Below are 16915 nucleotides of genomic sequence, written 5' to 3' on the forward strand. Positions count from 1 at the left end.
GGATTCTTCCATACATTCCAACTCAGGCCTTTTGGCAACTGTCCTCCTCATTCCCTGAAATGCCACCATCCATATTCTGCCAGCCCTTTATTTGGTCCAGACAGTAGCCACGCCCATCCCTACCCACAAGCTTGGTGAAAAGTGCTTTTTTTTTTTTTTTTTTCAGTACTAGGGCTTGTACTCAGAGCCTTACACTTGCTAGGCAGGTGCTCTACCACTTGAGCCACACCCCAGCTTTTTGCTTTAGTTATTTTTGAGATAGCATCTTGCTTTAAGCCCAGGCCAACCTGGATTTCGTTCTTCCTACTTGTACTTCCCTGCATAGCTAGAATGACAGGCATGGGCCATTGAGCCCAGTCATTGGTTGAGATGGGATCTTGTGAACTTTTTGCCCAGGCTGCCCTTAAACTTGCTTCTCCCAGATTGCTGTTTCCTGTGTTGCTAGGATTATAGACTTGAGTCGCCATGCCTGGCTCTGGAAAGTGCTTTTTTTTTTTTTTTTTTTTCATTTTTCTTTTATTATTCATATGTGCATACAAGGCTTGGTTTATTTCTCCCCCCTGCCCCCACCCCCTCCCTTACCACCCACTCCACCCCCTCCCGCTCCCCCCCTCAATACCCAGCAGAAACTATTTTGCCCTTATCTCTAATTTTGTTGTAGAGAGAGTATAAGCAATAATAGGAAGGAACAAGGGGTTTTGCTGGTTGAGATAAGGATAGCTATACAGGGCATTGACTCACATTGATTTCCTGTGCGTGGGTGTTACCTTCTAGGTTAATTCTTTTTAATCTAACCTTTTCTCTAGTTCCTGGTCCCCTTTTCCTATTGGCCTCAGTTGCTTTAAGGTATCTGCTTTAGTTTCTCTGCATTAAGGGCAACAAATGCTAGCTAGTTTTTTAGGTGTCTTACCTATCCTCACCCCTCCCTTGTGTGCTCTCACTTTTATCATGTGCTCATAGTCCAATCCCCTTGTTGTGTTTGCCCATGATCTAATGTCCACATATGAGGGAGAACGTACGATTTTTGGTCTTTTGGGCCAGGCTAACCTCACTCAGAATGATGTTCTCCAATTCCATCCATTTACCAGCGAATGATAACATTTCGTTCTTCTTCATGGCTGCATAAAATTCCATTGTGTATAGATACCACATTTTCTTAATCCATTCGTCAGTGCTGGGGCATCTTGGCTGTTTCCATAACTTGGCTATTGTGAATAGTGCCGCAATAAACATGGATGTGCAGGTGCCTCTGGAGTAACAGTCTTTTGGGTATATCCCCAAGAGTGGTATTGCTGGATCAAATGGTAGATCGATGTCCAGCTTTTTAAGTAGCCTCCAAATTTTTTTCCAGAGTGGTTGTACTAGTCTACATTCCCACCAACAGTGTAAGAGGGTTCCTTTTTCCCTGCATCCTCGCCAACACCTGTTGTTGGTGGTGTTGCTGATGATGGCTATTCTAACAGGGGTGAGGTGGAATCTTAGTGTGGTTTTAATTTGCATTTCCTTTATTGCTAGAGATGGTGAGCATTTTTTCATGTGTTTTCTGGCCATTTGAATTTCTTCTTTTGAGAAAGTTCTGTTTAGTTCACGTGCCCATTTCTTTATTGGTTCATTAGTTTTGGGAGAATTTAGTTTTTTAAGTTCCCTGTATATTCTGGTTATCAGTCCTTTGTCTGATGTATAGTTGGCAAATATTTTCTCCCACTCTGTGGGTGTTCTCTTCAGTTTAGAGACCATTTCTTTTGATGAACAGAAGCTTTTTAGTTTTATGAGGTCCCATTTATCTATGCTATCTCTTAGTTGCTGTGCTGCTGGGGTTTCATTGAGAAAGTTCTTACCTATACCTACTAACTCCAGAGTATTTCCTACTCTTTCTTGTATCAACTTAAGAGTTTGGGGTCTGATATTAAGATCCTTGATCCATTTTGAGTTAATCTTGGTATAGGGTGATATACATGGATCTAGTTTCTAGTTTTTTGCAGACTGCTAACCAGTTTTCCCAGCAGTTTTTGTTGAAGAGGCTGCTATTTCTCCATCGTATATTTTTAGCTCCTTTGTCAAAGATAAGTTGCTTATAGTTGTGTGGCTTTATATCTGGATCCTCTATTCTGTTCCACTGGTCTTCATGTTTGTTTTTGTGCCAGTACCATGCTGTTTTTATTGTTATTGCTTTGTAATATAGTTTGAAGTCAGGTATTGTGATACCTCCTGCATTGTTCTTTTGACTGAGTATTGCCTTGGCTATTCGTGGCCTCTTGTGTGGAAAGTGCTTTTTAATGGAAGATTAATGTGTTCTAACAGAAGGAGCTACCCTGGTTTATTGATGTCTCCACAACATGCAGGAGACAGAGATCCAGTCAGAGTCACTGACTTTTATCTTCCTTTCCTGAACTCGAATGGACTGGCCTTGGCCTGGCACATACATGTAGGTGGTTTTGTGGTACATTGTCCTTTGTTGGGCTGCCAGGACAGAGCCCACAGCTTGGGAGACTTACATAGTGACATGTGTTATCACCTCTGGAAGCCAGAAGGCTGGGGTCAGGTGTCGTGGGGCTGGTTCCTCCTGAGGCTGAGGGAGGGTCATCTCCAGGCCTCTGTCCTGGCTCCTGGGGCTTCACTGCTGTCTTTGATGTTCTGTCTTCATACTCACATGACATTCTTGCTGAGTGTGCCCATATCCAAGGGTCCCTTTTTCCCATCAGTCATAGTGATGAGGCTTCTTTAATGACCTCACCTTAACCATGACACCTGAAAAGACCCTGTTTACCAATGAGGTCACTTTCTGAGGTACCAAGGGTTAGGACTCCAACCCATGAGTTGGAAGGGGCACAATTCAACCCATGCACTTTCCCTTACTCATACTCTCCACAAAAACAGTGCAATAGTGGTACCTTGCATTGATGAGCCCTGGGGTCTCACGAACTTGTAAGATTCTCACACTGTGGTCTGTATGTGGGGCTGTTAGACACAGTCTCATGGATTCCATCTCCAGAGGGCCTGACTCACCTGTCTGGGCCAGGAATCCCTCACCTGTGATATCCTGCTGCACTGGGGAAGTGGTTTGTCACTGAAGGACCCAGGGGTGGAGAGAGGTAAAATGGAGTAGAGTGTTAATGTGGTGAGGATAGCTGTGTGTCCAAGCAGTGAGAACACCTGCTTGGGGCTCTCCCAGATATGTTAGAAAGATGCTATGGGCTGTATTTCAAACTGTATTTATTTTGTGGGGGCTGCTCCTTCTTCCATAGGAGCACTTACGTATTCAAGTCAGTCAGAACTATTTTTCCACCCAGAGGACTCAGGATTCAGCAGACAGAAGCTGCCTGCAGGAGCTGATGGGAAAGGCTGTGCAGCTTTTCATCCAGAATCCATCCTCCTGTGTTCCCTCCCACTCCTAGGAAGGGTCTTGGCTCTGGATGTCCGTGGTCCCCCCTTTAGATGGCAACCTTTCCTTCCTAGAGTACATCCACCCAGTTTCTTCTCCCTTTTACCTCTGCCCTGCCTCTAAGACAGTTCTGTTTTTGCCAGGCAAGGAGTTCACAGCCTCTTACCCTAGATGCAAGCTCTGAGGACAGAGACCTGGTCTTTGTTGTTCTTTTTCCTCCTCTAGCACATTCCCCAGTGCCAGGCACATTTCAGGTGTCTAGTGAATATGTGTGGAATGAATGAAAGAGTGAGTGCCTCACCAGCCATAAGAATGCAGAGAGCAGAGGCTCCCCTCCCAGGAGCCCAAGGTCTGTGTCAAGGCCAAGGCCAAATACCATGGCACAGATTCCCATGGATGGTTCAGGGATGCCTGTCTGAGGGGTAGGAAGGTTTACTTCTGCTTCTGGAGGCCAGAGAGCATGTTGTGTTCATCTATATAAGGAGGGGCCATGCTTTACTGCTGACTCCAAGGGACGTGGAAATATGGTTTGAAGGAGAAGTGGTTTTAGGACTTGGGGACTCTTTGGAATCTGGGCTGGGGGCAAGTTCGAGGGACCCATGTCTGAGCAGAAGGAGAGGGAGTGATAGAGTGGCCATCGTATCAGATGTCCCCTCCCAAACCCCTGCTTGCTGCAAAGCAGAATGGGGCTAGACCTCCCTTCACCCCCAGACTGGCTGTCCACTCTCCAAACTGTCCATATTATCAGATAGTCATATGATTTTCCTCAAACTTTGGACCCCACAGGGAGTTCAGACTCCTCTTGTTACAGGTTCACCTCCCTGCAGTCTACCAGACACAGGAATTTAAAAGCTACTCAGAACCTGTGATTGAGAAGCCAGGAAATCCTTGAATCTCTCCAGGTTATCAAATTTGAAGATCTTTTCAGAGATACTGCGAAGGAGCAAATTTATCCAGGGACTGTGATTTAAAACGGCAGTGTTTTTGAGTTATTGTCCAGTGATGTGGCTCCCCCTAGTGGCCCACTGATGTGCCCTTCCAGAGGGTTGTTCAGAGACTGCCCAGAGCCAGCAGGCACCCAGACTGATGGCGCCTGTCCTCTGCTGAGGCTCTGTCTTGTCTGCTGAGGGAGGGTGTAATTTATGAAAGTGCTGTGGGTTTGATTGTGCCCCCCAAAGATGTGACCTTATCTGGAAAAAAGGTCTTTACATATGCAATTAAGAAGGGAAGATGCAGTGGTTAGGGCCCTTCATCCAAAGTGACTTGTTTCCTTATAGGAAGAGGAAATGCACAGGGAGGGGAAGCCCTGTTAGGAGTGACACATCTGCATGCTGATGACCAGCGGCCACAGGAGCCTGGAGAGGGGCCTGGACCAGTCTGTTCCTCACAGCTCTCAGAAGGAACCAGCCCTGCTCACACTTTGGTTTTGGACTTCAGCCTCCAGAACTGTGAGACAATATTTGTTGTTTAAGAAACTTTGCTATGGCAACCCGGGTGGACTAACAAGAAGAGAGTCTGGGATTGTGGCTCAGAGGATTGGTTTAGTCCTGGCTGCTACTTCATACCTGTGCAACCTTGGGCAAATCATGTCAATCTCTCTGAGCCTCAGTTTTATGAACTGGGCCATGGAGAAATAGGAAAAAAAGTTTTCTGCTGGCTGGGCTCCTGTGAGGGGAAAGTGTGGTTGTGCATATGGTCCAGGGCTCCTGTGTGTATGGAGTCATTTTGTTAATTGTTGGCTACGGCAACCATGTGGGGAGAAGGTGCATATGGAAGTAAGGCTAAAGGAAAATACACCCCCATGTTTTCTCCCTTCCTGTCTTGGTGTTTTGCTGAACAACACTTTACCCCAAAGTGTAGCAGTTTGAAACAGCCAGTATTGTCCCACAGCTTTGGAGGGTGAGGGGTCCAGGAGCAGCTCAGTGGGGTGGCCCTGGGTCAAGGTCCCTCAGGAGGCCAAGTTGAGAGATGGGGTGGGAGTGGGAGAGAAGAATGAGGAAATCTATATCTATATCTATCTATCTATATATAGAGAGAGAGAATATGAATCACTGCTTTTTATGATCTGGCAGTCACTTTTCTTTTACCTGTGCTATTCCTTGAGATTTTTTTTTTTCAGTACTGGGGTTTGAACTCAGGGCCTCACACTTGCTAGGCAGGTGCTTTACTACTTGAGTAACTCTGCCAGCCCCTGCACACTCCCCTCCCCCTGTGCTTTTCCTTAGCAGTGGCTCCCTCCACTCACACCCCAGAGGAGGGTGGTCAGATCCCCTCTTGAAGGCAGGTGTCTTCTCAGGCTTTGTGTCAGAGATTCTCCCTTCCCCCTCTTCCTGTTCCTAAGTTAAGTATGTACCCAACTTATTCTAAAGGGAATTGCAAGCTTCCCAAAGTCTCTTGGGCCAAGGATCCCGACGTCCTTCCCTCAAATCCCTGTTCCCTAATCACATTAATTTGATTAATTCACACCAAAGCACAGAGGCGCCTCAGCTTACCAGGCAACTGTGCCTCACGTTTCAAAAGGGACAGGGGTGGCCACCATAGAGAATAGCTCTGACCAAAGGGGACTCTGCTGGGAGGGTTTTGGGGGCATAGGGTGGGGCAGCACTGGGCTGGTCCTGCCAGATTTGACTGACCCTGGAGGAGGGCCAGAAGAGGATGGGAGACCTTGTGCTCTCCCACTGCACATTCCTGTTTCTCTCTCTCTGCAGTTTTGCATCTGGTTACTGTGGCCTCCTTTTTTGGTTCTGAGTAGCTCCTTTCTCTTTTTCCCTCCCTAACTTCTACCCCCAAAGGATATTAGCAGATTGCTGAATGGTTACTTGTTCTGTTAAAACAAACAGAAGAAACTGAAACCTGACCTCTGTGTAAAGTAAGTAGACTTGGTTTAAATAAAATGTATCCCAAACACTGTATAATAGAAACATTTTGTTTTGGTGGACTCAGGCCACCAAAATTGTAATATTAGTTTCTTGGGAGGCAGAGATCAGGAGGATCTATGAAGGTTCAAGGCCAGCCTGAGCACAAAGTTAACGAGATCTCATCTCAACAAATAAGCTGGACATGGTGGGGCACATCTGTGATGTCAGCTATGTGGAAGGCATCCATGGGAGGAACTCTGTCCCAGGCCAACTCTGGGCAAAAATTTAGAAAAAATAACTAAAGCAAAAAGGAATGGGGACATGACTCAAGTGTCTTTTTATAGAGAAGCACAAAGAAAAAATTATAAGTATGCTATTCTATGACCAGAGATGACTGAAATCAACTTTAGGACATGTTCCTATTAGTCTTTTTTTGTGGTACTAGGGTTTGAACTCAGGGCCTACACCTTGAGCCACTCCACCAGCCCTTTTTTTGTGATGGGTTTTTTCAAGATAGGGTCTTGCAAACTACTTGCCCTGGCTGGCTTTGAACTTAGATCATCCTTATCTCTGCCTCCTGAGTAGGTATGATTACAGGCGTGAGCCACTGGTGCCCGGCCCCATTAGTCTTTTGCACACGTGTGGCACACATACACCCCAGTCAGTACTGGTAGAGACTGTACATAATATTCAATAATCTGCTTTTTTCACATTCACATTTTATGGTGAGCATTTCCAGTATTTTATAACATTTTAATTACTACATATTTTAAATTTCTACTATATAAATATGTAAAAATTTATTTAATCTCCTCTCAGGCATTTAAGGTATTTCAAAAATTGTTTTTCCATTAGCAGCAGGCATAATGTTGAACATGGTGGTACCTAAATCCTTTTTTTTTTTCTTTTTTGGTGATACTGGGGTTTGAACTCAGGGCCTCATGCTTATTAAGCAAGCAAGTGCTCTACCATTTGAGCCACTCCTTCAGCCCTGTGGTACCCAAATCATTATCCACGTCCTTGCTACTTCCTCAGCCTAAATCCCTCAGCACAGATGGCTGGATTAAAGGATGCTCGTTTTCCCCTCTTGGAGTCTGGTGATCTTCAGAAAGGTTGTGCTGAATTCCCTTCTCACCAGCAGGGTATCTCCAGTCATGCAACACTGGCCAGCGTCGTTTTTCTCTGTCACTGATTTTTAATTTAATTCTGTTGTGATCACAAAACATATTTTGTTTGAAGTCATTCCTTTTAAATCTATTGATGCTGTTTTACAGATCAGCATGGAGCAGTCTGTCTGCCGTGGGAACTTTCTGTGCATTCTGCCATGGCGGGCCTGCAGGTTCTGGTCACAGGTATCTTAAGTCTTCTACATCCCTGCTGACTTCCTGTACACATGTTCTATCTATTATGAGAGAGAGGTTGGAATCTCCCAATTATTTTCCCTCCCCATCAGCTTTTGCTTCCTGTGTCTGGAGGCTCACATTGAACTTTGTTGTGTACCCTTGAAGCACTGACCTGCTATTGTAAGGCACTGTCCATCCTTTTTTTTTTGTTTTGTTTTTCATTTTTCTTTTATTATTCATATGTGCATACAAGGCTTGGTTCATTTCTCCCCCCTGCCCCAACTCCCTCCCTTACCACCCACTCCGCCCCCTCCCTCTCCCCCCCCTCAATACCCAGCAGAAACTATTTTGCCCTTATTTCTAATTTTGTTGTAGAGAGAGTATAAGCAATAATAGGAAGAAACAAGGGTTTTTGCTGGTTGAGATAAGGATAGCTATACAGGGCATTGACTCACATTGATTTCCTGTGCGTGGGTGTTACCTTCTAGGTTAATTCTTTTTGATCTCACCTTTTCTCTAGTACCTGTTCCCCTTTTTCCTATTGGCCTCAGTTGCTTTAAGGTATCTGCTTTAGTTTCTCTGCGTTAAGGGCAACAAATGCTAGCTAGTTTTTTAGGTGTCTTACCTATCCTCACCCCTCCCTTGTGTGCTCTCGATTTTATCATGTGCTCAAAGTCCAATCCCCTTGTTGTGTTTGCCCTTGATCTAATGTCCACATATGAGGGAGAACATACGATTTTTGGTCTTTTGGGCCAGGCTAACCTCACTCAGAATGATGTTCTCCAATTCCATCCATTTACCAGCGAATGATAACATTTCATTCTTCTTCATGGCTGCATAAAATTCCATTGTGTATAGATACCACATTTTCTTAATCCATTCATCAGTGGTGGGGCATCTTGGCTGTTTCCATAACTTGGCTATTGTGAATAGTGCCGCAATAAACATGGATGTGCAGGTGCCTCTGGAGTAACAGTCTTTTGGGTATATCCCCAAGAGTGGTATTGCTGGATCAAATGGTAGATCGATGTCCAGCTTTTTAAGGAGCCTCCAAATTTTTTTCCAGAGTGGTTGTACTAGTTTACATTCCCACCAGCAGTGTAAGAGGGTTCCTTTCCCCCCCCCCCCATCCTCGACAACACCTGTTGTTGGTGGTGTTGCTGATGATGGCTGTTCTAACAGGGGTGAGGTGGAATCTTAGTGTGGTTTTAATTTGCATTTCCTTTATTGCTAGAGATGGTGAGCATTTTTTCATGTGTTTTCTGGCCATTTGAATTTCTTCTTTTGAGAAAGTTCTGTTTAGTTCACGTGCCCATTTCTTTATTGGTTCATTAGTTTTGGGAGAATTTAGTTTTTTAAGTTCCCTGTATATTCTGGTTATCAGTCCTTTGTCTGATGTATAGTTGGCAAATATTTTCTCCCACTCTGTGGGTGTTCTTTTCAGTTTAGAGACCATTTCTTTTGATGTACAGAAGCTTTTTAGTTTTATGAGGTCCCATTTATCTATGCTATCTCTTAGTTGCTGTGCTGCTGGGGTTTCATTGAGAAAGTTCTTACCTATACCTACTAACTCCAGAGTATTTCCTACTCTTTCTTGTATCAACTTAAGAGTTTGGGGTCTGATATTAAGATCCTTGATCCATTTTGAGTTAATCTTGGTGTAGGGTGATATGCATGGATCTAGTTTCAGTTTTTTGCAGACTGCTAACCAGTTTTCCCAGCAGTTTTTGTTGAAGAGGCTGCTATTTCTCCATCGTATATTTTTAGCTCCTTTGTCAAAGATAAGTTGCTTATAGTTGTGTGGCTTCGTATCTGGATCCTCTATTCTATTCCACTGGTCTTCATGTCTGTTTTTGTGCCAGTACCATGCTGTTTTTATTGTTATTGCTTTGTAATATAGTTTGAAGTCAGGTATTGTGATACCTCCTGCATTGTTCTTTTGACTGAGTATTGCCTTGGCTAGGCACTGTCCATCCTTATCCTCATCACTATCTTCTGTCATGTCTGCTAGGCCTGCTACAAATATAGCTTCTCCAACTTAAAAAAATTCTTAGTGCCTGTATTGCTTCTCTTTCCCTAGCCTTTTACTTTTAACCTGTTTATGTCTTATATTTAAAGTAGGTTCTTTACAGGCAGCATAGATTGTGTCTACTTTTTGTGTTGCTGCTATTCAAGCAAAAAACAATAAACTCTAACCTGGCATTCTCACCTTTAGCTGCAGTGTATGGACTGTTTATTCACCATGATCAGGTTACAGTTGACTTTTGTCCTCCTATTGTCCGAGCTGTCTTTGTTTTTCTCTCTCTTTTTTTAAATTTTGGATTGAGTACTTTCACAGTCGTGCTTTATCTCTGCCCTTGGCTCTCCAGCTATACCTCTTTGCTCTGCTGTTGTTTGTGGTGGCTGTGTGATTGCAGTGGACATTTCTAACTTATCACTCACTATTTGCCTTCAGGTCCAGCATAAGAACTGCACACAGTATATTTTATTTCTGCTTCCCGTCCTGTGCACTACTGTGCCACACAATCAGTACCTGTACGTGCTGTATGCCTCACAGTACTCTGGGTCTTGCTTTAGACCAGTGGCACACTTTCTATAAGACCCAGATGGTAAATACTCCAGGCCTTGAGGGCCACCCAGTGTCTGTTGTGATACTCAAACCCGCCATGGGGGCACAAAAGCAATGAAAACAACACAAAAATAAAGCTTTCTGTACAGAAGCAGACAGCAGGCAGGATATATTCTTGCTAAGACTCTGAGACCACGAACTCTAAAAATTTACCCACCTCATTCCCATATCTGGCACTCTTCTTCTGACTTAAGGGACCTTGTTGAACATTTCTGTACAGCAAGGATGCCAATCATGCATGTCTCAGCCCTTAAGTCCTTAAGAAATCTATTTTGTGTTCATTTTGGTAGTAGTGGGGCTTGAACTCAGGGCCTCATGCTTGCTGGGCAGGCGCTCTACCACTTGAGCCACTCTGTCAGCTATTCTGTGTTCATTTTGAAAGATGAGTTTTTGGCCTAGAATTCTTAGGTCCACAGGTTTTCTTTCAATATTGTAAAGATGTCAACTTGTGGCCACTGGTTTCCAAGGCTCCTGTCAAGAAGCCAGCTGTAATTATTACTACTTTGTACCCTGTGTACTAAGTACACATTTCTGGCTGCCATCAAGATTTCTATCTGAATTTTCAGCTGTGTGACATGATGAATCAGGTGTGCATTTCTCAGGTCAATCTTCCCTGAAGTTTTCATGAACTTCTAGAATCTATGGTTTTTTGTAATCTTAGAAAATTCTTGAGCACTAGGTCTCAGATATCTCTTCTGCTGTATGATTTCCCTTTGCTCCTCTGGGACTCCACTTACAGGCTATTTGAAATTGTCCTATGGTGCTTGAATTTTACCACTACTTCACCACCACCACGAATACCACCACCATTACTTCCTCCAACCCAACACCACTCTCATCCCCATCACCACCATGACCATCACTTCCTCCATCACCACCATCATCCTCCTCAGCTCCATCACCACCATCATCTCCATCACCACCATCACCACCACCACCCTCACCTCCATCACCACCAGTTCCTCCACCATCACTTCCTCCACCACCACTTCCTCTACCACTATCATCACCTACAACACCACCACCACATCACCACCATTATATCCACTTACATAATGTTTACAACAAGGCAGAATTTATTCTAAGTTATATATATATATCCTTTTTCAGTAATCACATCAACCCTACAATATAATTGTATGTATTGCTATTATCCTAATTTTGCAGGATTTGGGAACAGTATCTGTAATAAAGTGGAGGAAAGAGTATAAGCTGTGGAGCTCTGAAGCTTTGGTCTATGACTACAGATGGGTTATAGTACTGAAGCTGTAAGTCCATTGCTTATGTATGTTTCAGGGAAATGCATTCACTCACTCACTCATTCATCAAACATTTATGGGTGTTGTACGGCAGAAAGATAAAGCGCAAACAAGGGTGATGACCCTCCCTTCTTGTCTCCCTTCTTCCCCTCTCTGCCACCTTGCAGGAAGAATTTGAGGGATCAGTTTTTAGCACTGCACCTTCTCATGGAAGAATGCAGGTTGTGCACTCTGGGCCTGGCTGTACGAGGTGAGGAGCTGTGCCTGTGATTGCAGCATGGCTTTCCTGCTTCACCTGTGCTCCTCACAGTGTGTCATACTTCAGAATCCTGGCAACAGGTCAATGGGCTAAAGCCTGTGATATCATGCCTGTGGCCAACAGTTCTGCTAGGCTTCTAAGCTTGTAAGTTTTCCATATAATGTCCTTTTTTCTCTGTTTTCTACACTCCTAAGTCCCAGGAAGTCAGTCTGTAGCTGTTTGATTTGCTGAAAATCACATAGATGGTACTTTCTTCATTCTAGTTTCTGTCTGGAATGCAGCCTCCTCCTTCCCCGATTTGGTGCTGGGGATAAACCTAGGGCTGCCCACATGCTATGCAAGCACTGTACCACTGAGTTACACCCAGCCTCTGGATTGTGGGGTTCCAAAGTGGAAACCAATGTGTGCCTGGGATGTTCTGGGTTTCACCTGGTGTCTGAGGGTGACTGAATTGTACCCCATTCACTCACCAAAGGGGTACTGGTTTATTAGATGAAACATTATATGGGCATCTGAAGTTAAAAAGACCCCAGATTCAGTTTTGTTAACAGTTGTTAACCTGTTTTCTCACCTGTTGATGGAGAACAGATCTTGTAAGTATTATGAAGACGTGAAAGGTTAGAAGGACATGCTGTACACTTACCAGAAGATAGAATGGCAGAGACTCCAGGTACTGTAGTTTGGTTGTATCTGTTGGCCTGTGACACACACTCTGATTTTGGCCTTATGTAACACTTTGTTAGAGCCATAGTTTTGTACATCTAATGATATGTTGATGTGGATGTGTGTGCTTTTGACACTTCTCTTTTTCTGAAGATCTTTGCCTCTCACTTGTTCCTGCCAAGTTCCGCCCACCCCTCACCCCTCACCTCACTGCCCATCTCCTTGAAAACCATCGAATATCGTGGGGCTCAGGAATCTACTGCGGTACAAGGTGAGCCCAGCTGCTCCCTGTCTAAAGCAGGGTTGGCTGCTTTTTTCTGTGACGCACTAGGGAGCAAATGTTTTTGGTTTTCCAGATTTGTGGCAATACTCACATCTGTCTCTGCAATGCAAGAAGCGGCAGCAAACAATAGTGATGATTGTTAATAAATGAGTTTCTGTTTTGATAAAGTTTTGTTTATAAAAAGGCTCTGGGGCTGTCATTTGCTGTGTTCTGAGTCCAAGGACTGCTCAGGTCTGTCCTGGGTTCTCATGTGAAGTCAACCTGGAGGAGGCTCTAGCACCCTTCCTCAGGGGCTGAGCACCATCTCTTTTGGTAAACTGGGTTTTCTTGGGATGATGTGAGATGGGGACAGGTTTGCTCACTGTCAAACAAAGTCAAGAGATTCCAGGCAGCAAGTGTCAGTGGGAAAGAAGGTGGAGGTGCCTGGCTCACCACACATCCAACACATACTGCGGAACACCCCTGGGAAGACCTCTCTTCTGTCTTGTTCCTAACTCTGCTGCCCACTTTCATTTCCACATTCTCTCTTTGGAGAAAAGATTTAAAATATTTAAATGTCTGTTTTCCTGTGGGTATGTAGTCCTGGAGGAACACCTGTGGAGGAGGGAGGTGGTGTTGGGAGCCAGCAGCCAGGCATCTGTTGCAGCTTGGCAGGAGTGGCCAGGGCTGAAGGTCAATGGACTCACTTAGCTCCCTCAACTCTCACTCTGGCCCTGACCTTCAGATGGCTTCTTTGGCCAATGCTCGAGGTCCCCCAAGACATAGCCCCAGTGGGGTCCTATGTGTCCTACTATAGAGAGTGACTGACCAAGCAGTGACCTAGGGAGAGTTAAGTCCCTAGGAGTCCTCCTGTGTCACTTATCTCAAAGGGTGAGGTCGGCCACTGTAGTGGGTTTTCTCCTTCATGGCTCTTGGGCTCTTTCATGGGGGCAGCACTAGGGGCAGCAGCCAGAGGCGACTGTTGACAGCGAGACCTTGGAGCAAGGCTCTTCTTTGAGGCTTGGACACCTTCTGGCCTCTGAATGCTGTGCACAGGCAGCTCCTAAGGCATCCTGTGTTAGGGGCCACAAGTCAGTCTGGAGACTGGGGTGTCCTCTCATAGACAGAGTGTCACCTGTGGGTAGGGAGGCTCTGGCCTACACACTGTCTAATGCAGTGAACTGACTAGCTACAGAGCCAGCTAGGGGCAGACAGGGCTAGGATCTAACCCCAACCACCCACAGGGGCATCAGAGCCTTCCTTCCTGCTCTGTTCCCGCTGCAGGAGACTTGTAAGGCCTGAGAAGCTGGGGTGGGTCTAAGGAGGTGGAAGGGCCAGCTCCAAGGGTGTAGATGTGGAGCTGAGCTGAGGTGAGCCTGCCCAGTGACTGCCTATCTATGTCCAGCTTCCAGCTGGTTCCTTTATATTACCAAATGCAATGAAGTTTATTGTTTTTCTTAACCCACCATTGCTGAGCACTCATTTTATAAAGCTTAGAAAATACAGGGGAGGGGGGAGGAAGGGGGCAGGGGGGAGGTGGCACAGTGTATACACATGTAAGTAAATGTAAAAACAATAAAATAAAAGATTAAAAAAAAGAAAATACAGATAAGCATTAGGAAGAAAATTTAACAGCCATGTTCCCACAATCTGGTAATAGGATTTCCTGGGTTTTCCCATTGTTAAATGAAGATTACCAGAGGCCAGCATTTGGGCTGAGCTCCTGCCCTGGGTCCCCCAAGGCAGATCAGGTCAGAATGGAGTCACTGATGCCAAATGCCACATCATCAAACCAAACCTTTAGGGAAGCAGGCATTTCCCCCAGCAGGCCAGTGATTCCTGAACAGAAGATTCTAGTGCCAGAGTTAGCATAGTAAGGAAATCCTTCTACTTTAATTCCACCCCAGGTCACCTGAGGTCACTGTGTTAACCAATCAGCTTCCCCCTCTTCTTCCCCGCTTTACAAAACCTCTGCCTTTGCCAGAAGAACACCGAGGAGGAGGCTGACCTGTTCTCCAACAGCAAGTTTGATACCTAGGTTTGTTGTAATTTTGTCTTCGACACTATGTATGCACGTGTACCTACATTTACATTTCACACACTTTGCATAGTGTGTATAAATTGCACTTTATTTAGCAATGTATTGTGACCATTTTTCATGTCATTAAATATTTTTCACAGCATTTCCAAGTGGATAAAGGTACCAGAATCTACTTAAATAAACTTCCTTTGTTGGACTGGTAGGAGCCCGGTGAACTTGCACTCTTCGCTTAGGGCCACATTTCCTCTGGATAATTCTGAAAAGGGGCAAAGTATATGAACTATATGAAGTAGTTTATTACCTACTTCTTCCCCTGTGTGGGAGGGGATGCACCTCTACCTTTCCAACACTGGCTATTTAAAATTAAAAAAAAAAAATCTTTGCCAAGTTGATAAACAAAAAATTGTAATGGGTTTTATTGCATATTTTTTTTTGTATTGGTGAGTTTGGTCATTTTGAAGTGTTTGTTAGTTCTTTCATTAATTATTACTTCCTCTTTTAAACAGCAACACTGGAGTCCCTGAGTTGCTACAGCCCTTTGCAAGGAAGTGAACGGATCCAGGATTCATTACCCTTTGAAATGTAAACGCCTGGTTCCTGCAGATAAAACTGCAGACCTTCCCAGTGTAATTAACTCTAATCCCCAAGGTTTGTCCACCATTCCTTTGCTAGGCTGAAGCAGCAGAACCTTAAACACCCCCTTCCCTGCAACACCTGGCAGGCTAGAGGAAAGGCAGAGCAGTCTCACCTGCTTGCAGCTTCAGGTTAACAGAAATGGGAGTAAAACTGGACCAGAAAAGCAATAGGAAATTGAGAAGGGCCTGGAAGCTGGAGATGGACATGTCCATCCACCTTAATGGGATTTGGATTTAGCCATAGGAAATAAGCTTGGGGTGACTGCTCAGGGTCATATGTGTTTGTCCTGGGTATTTACCCAGAAGTGGAATTCTGGGTCAGAGTGTAGGCATGTGTTTAACTTTAGTAGATAATGTCAAACAGTTTTCCAGAAAAAAAAAAAAAAAAACCCAAAAAACAAAAACAAAACGGAAAGGAATTAACCCTCTGTAAGAGGTACTTAAACTGCTTTTGCTGAAAAGCCTTGACTCCTTATGTGGATTTATGAATTAACTAAAAGCAGGAGGAAAGCTTGGTATCCCTGCCTCCATTTTGTGTATCTTTGCTGTGAGCCATTTTCTCTGCAGTCACTTTGAATTATCTTGGGTTCCAGGAAGGATGGAACTTATGAATAACATGTTTACCCAGAAGGGTGAAGGAAACTGCCCCAAATGAAGGGAACAGCAGGACCTTCTCAGGACACACCACTGCCCGGCAGCAGTGCCTCATTTGCTCCCCTCAGGTGATGACAGTGCTAAGCCCTTCTCCACAACCCTCCATAATGATCAGCCGGGCTGTGCTTTGACCAGGACTCTTAAGTAATTACGCACACCTTTCCCCCGGCCCCATTTCTCTATTTAAACCTGACGCTCCTGACTGCACCCTGAAGATGGCTAATGATGAACTGAAATGCTGTCTTCCCCTGGCTGCCTGTGCCGTATAATAAACCTTTCTCTGCCCTTCACCATGCCTCTTTATTTGGTGTATAGGACAGAGTGGCCAGACCTGACATCTGGAATCCCAGGAGTTTGGGATCTAAAGGAGCCTTAGGTCTTAAAACTCTGGTTTCACCTCCAGCCAGTTTCTTTAAACTTCACTGACATTTGATATTTTCATTCTAGCTTTGGTCATTCTGTTGTTTTTTGTATTTCTTTTTAATAAAGTAATTTGATTCCATATATAGTATTATACTTTCTTTTTCTATTTTATTTTGTTTAATTTTACAAATACATCTTTTGATATCTTTTTTGATCTATTGATACTAGATTTTATAGAAATTCCTGACTTTGAAGATCTTATATGATACTTTCTAATAAAAAAAATTCTGTGTAAATTGTCTTCTCGACAATTTTGCCCTCTTATCTTCCTGACTGTGTGTTCTTCCATTCAGCCTGTGAAAGGGTGAATGAGAAGGGGGTCCCAGTCCTCACTCACTCCAGAGTTTTGTCTCACCACATAACATTCAGCAGATACAGATTCTCTCCTTTCTTCAGAAGTGAGCTACAATGTAGAGCATGACTTTGCAGGACTGGCCCAGGACTTTCCAGTGCTGCCCTGGGTGGATCAGCACTCAGGTGCCTCCTCTCAAAAGGGAAGCAACCAAA

At 44.4% G+C, this 16915-nt stretch overlaps 1 long non-coding RNA gene across 7 annotated transcripts; it reads left to right on the forward strand.

Annotated features, from left to right (window-relative positions):
- The first annotated feature begins 4444 nt into the window (after nt 1-4444).
- On the forward strand, nt 4445-16499 carry LOC141417581 (uncharacterized). 7 transcript variants are annotated; one of them, XR_012442249.1, is made up of 8 exons: nt 4445-4830; nt 6175-6251; nt 7515-7592; nt 11639-12664; nt 14563-14693; nt 15203-15344; nt 15925-16053; nt 16301-16499. It is a non-coding gene; the product is annotated as an uncharacterized lncRNA (long non-coding RNA). The 7 variants fall into 7 exon arrangements; XR_012442250.1 differs by having other exon boundaries at nt 11639-11721; nt 12547-12664; nt 15925-16499; XR_012442245.1 differs by having other exon boundaries at nt 4445-4583; nt 4660-4830; nt 15925-16499.
- The last annotated feature ends 416 nt before the right edge of the window (nt 16500-16915 follow it).

This window comes from Castor canadensis, chromosome 15, assembly GCF_047511655.1.
Source record: "Castor canadensis chromosome 15, mCasCan1.hap1v2, whole genome shotgun sequence".
NCBI lineage: Eukaryota > Metazoa > Chordata > Mammalia > Rodentia > Castoridae > Castor > Castor canadensis.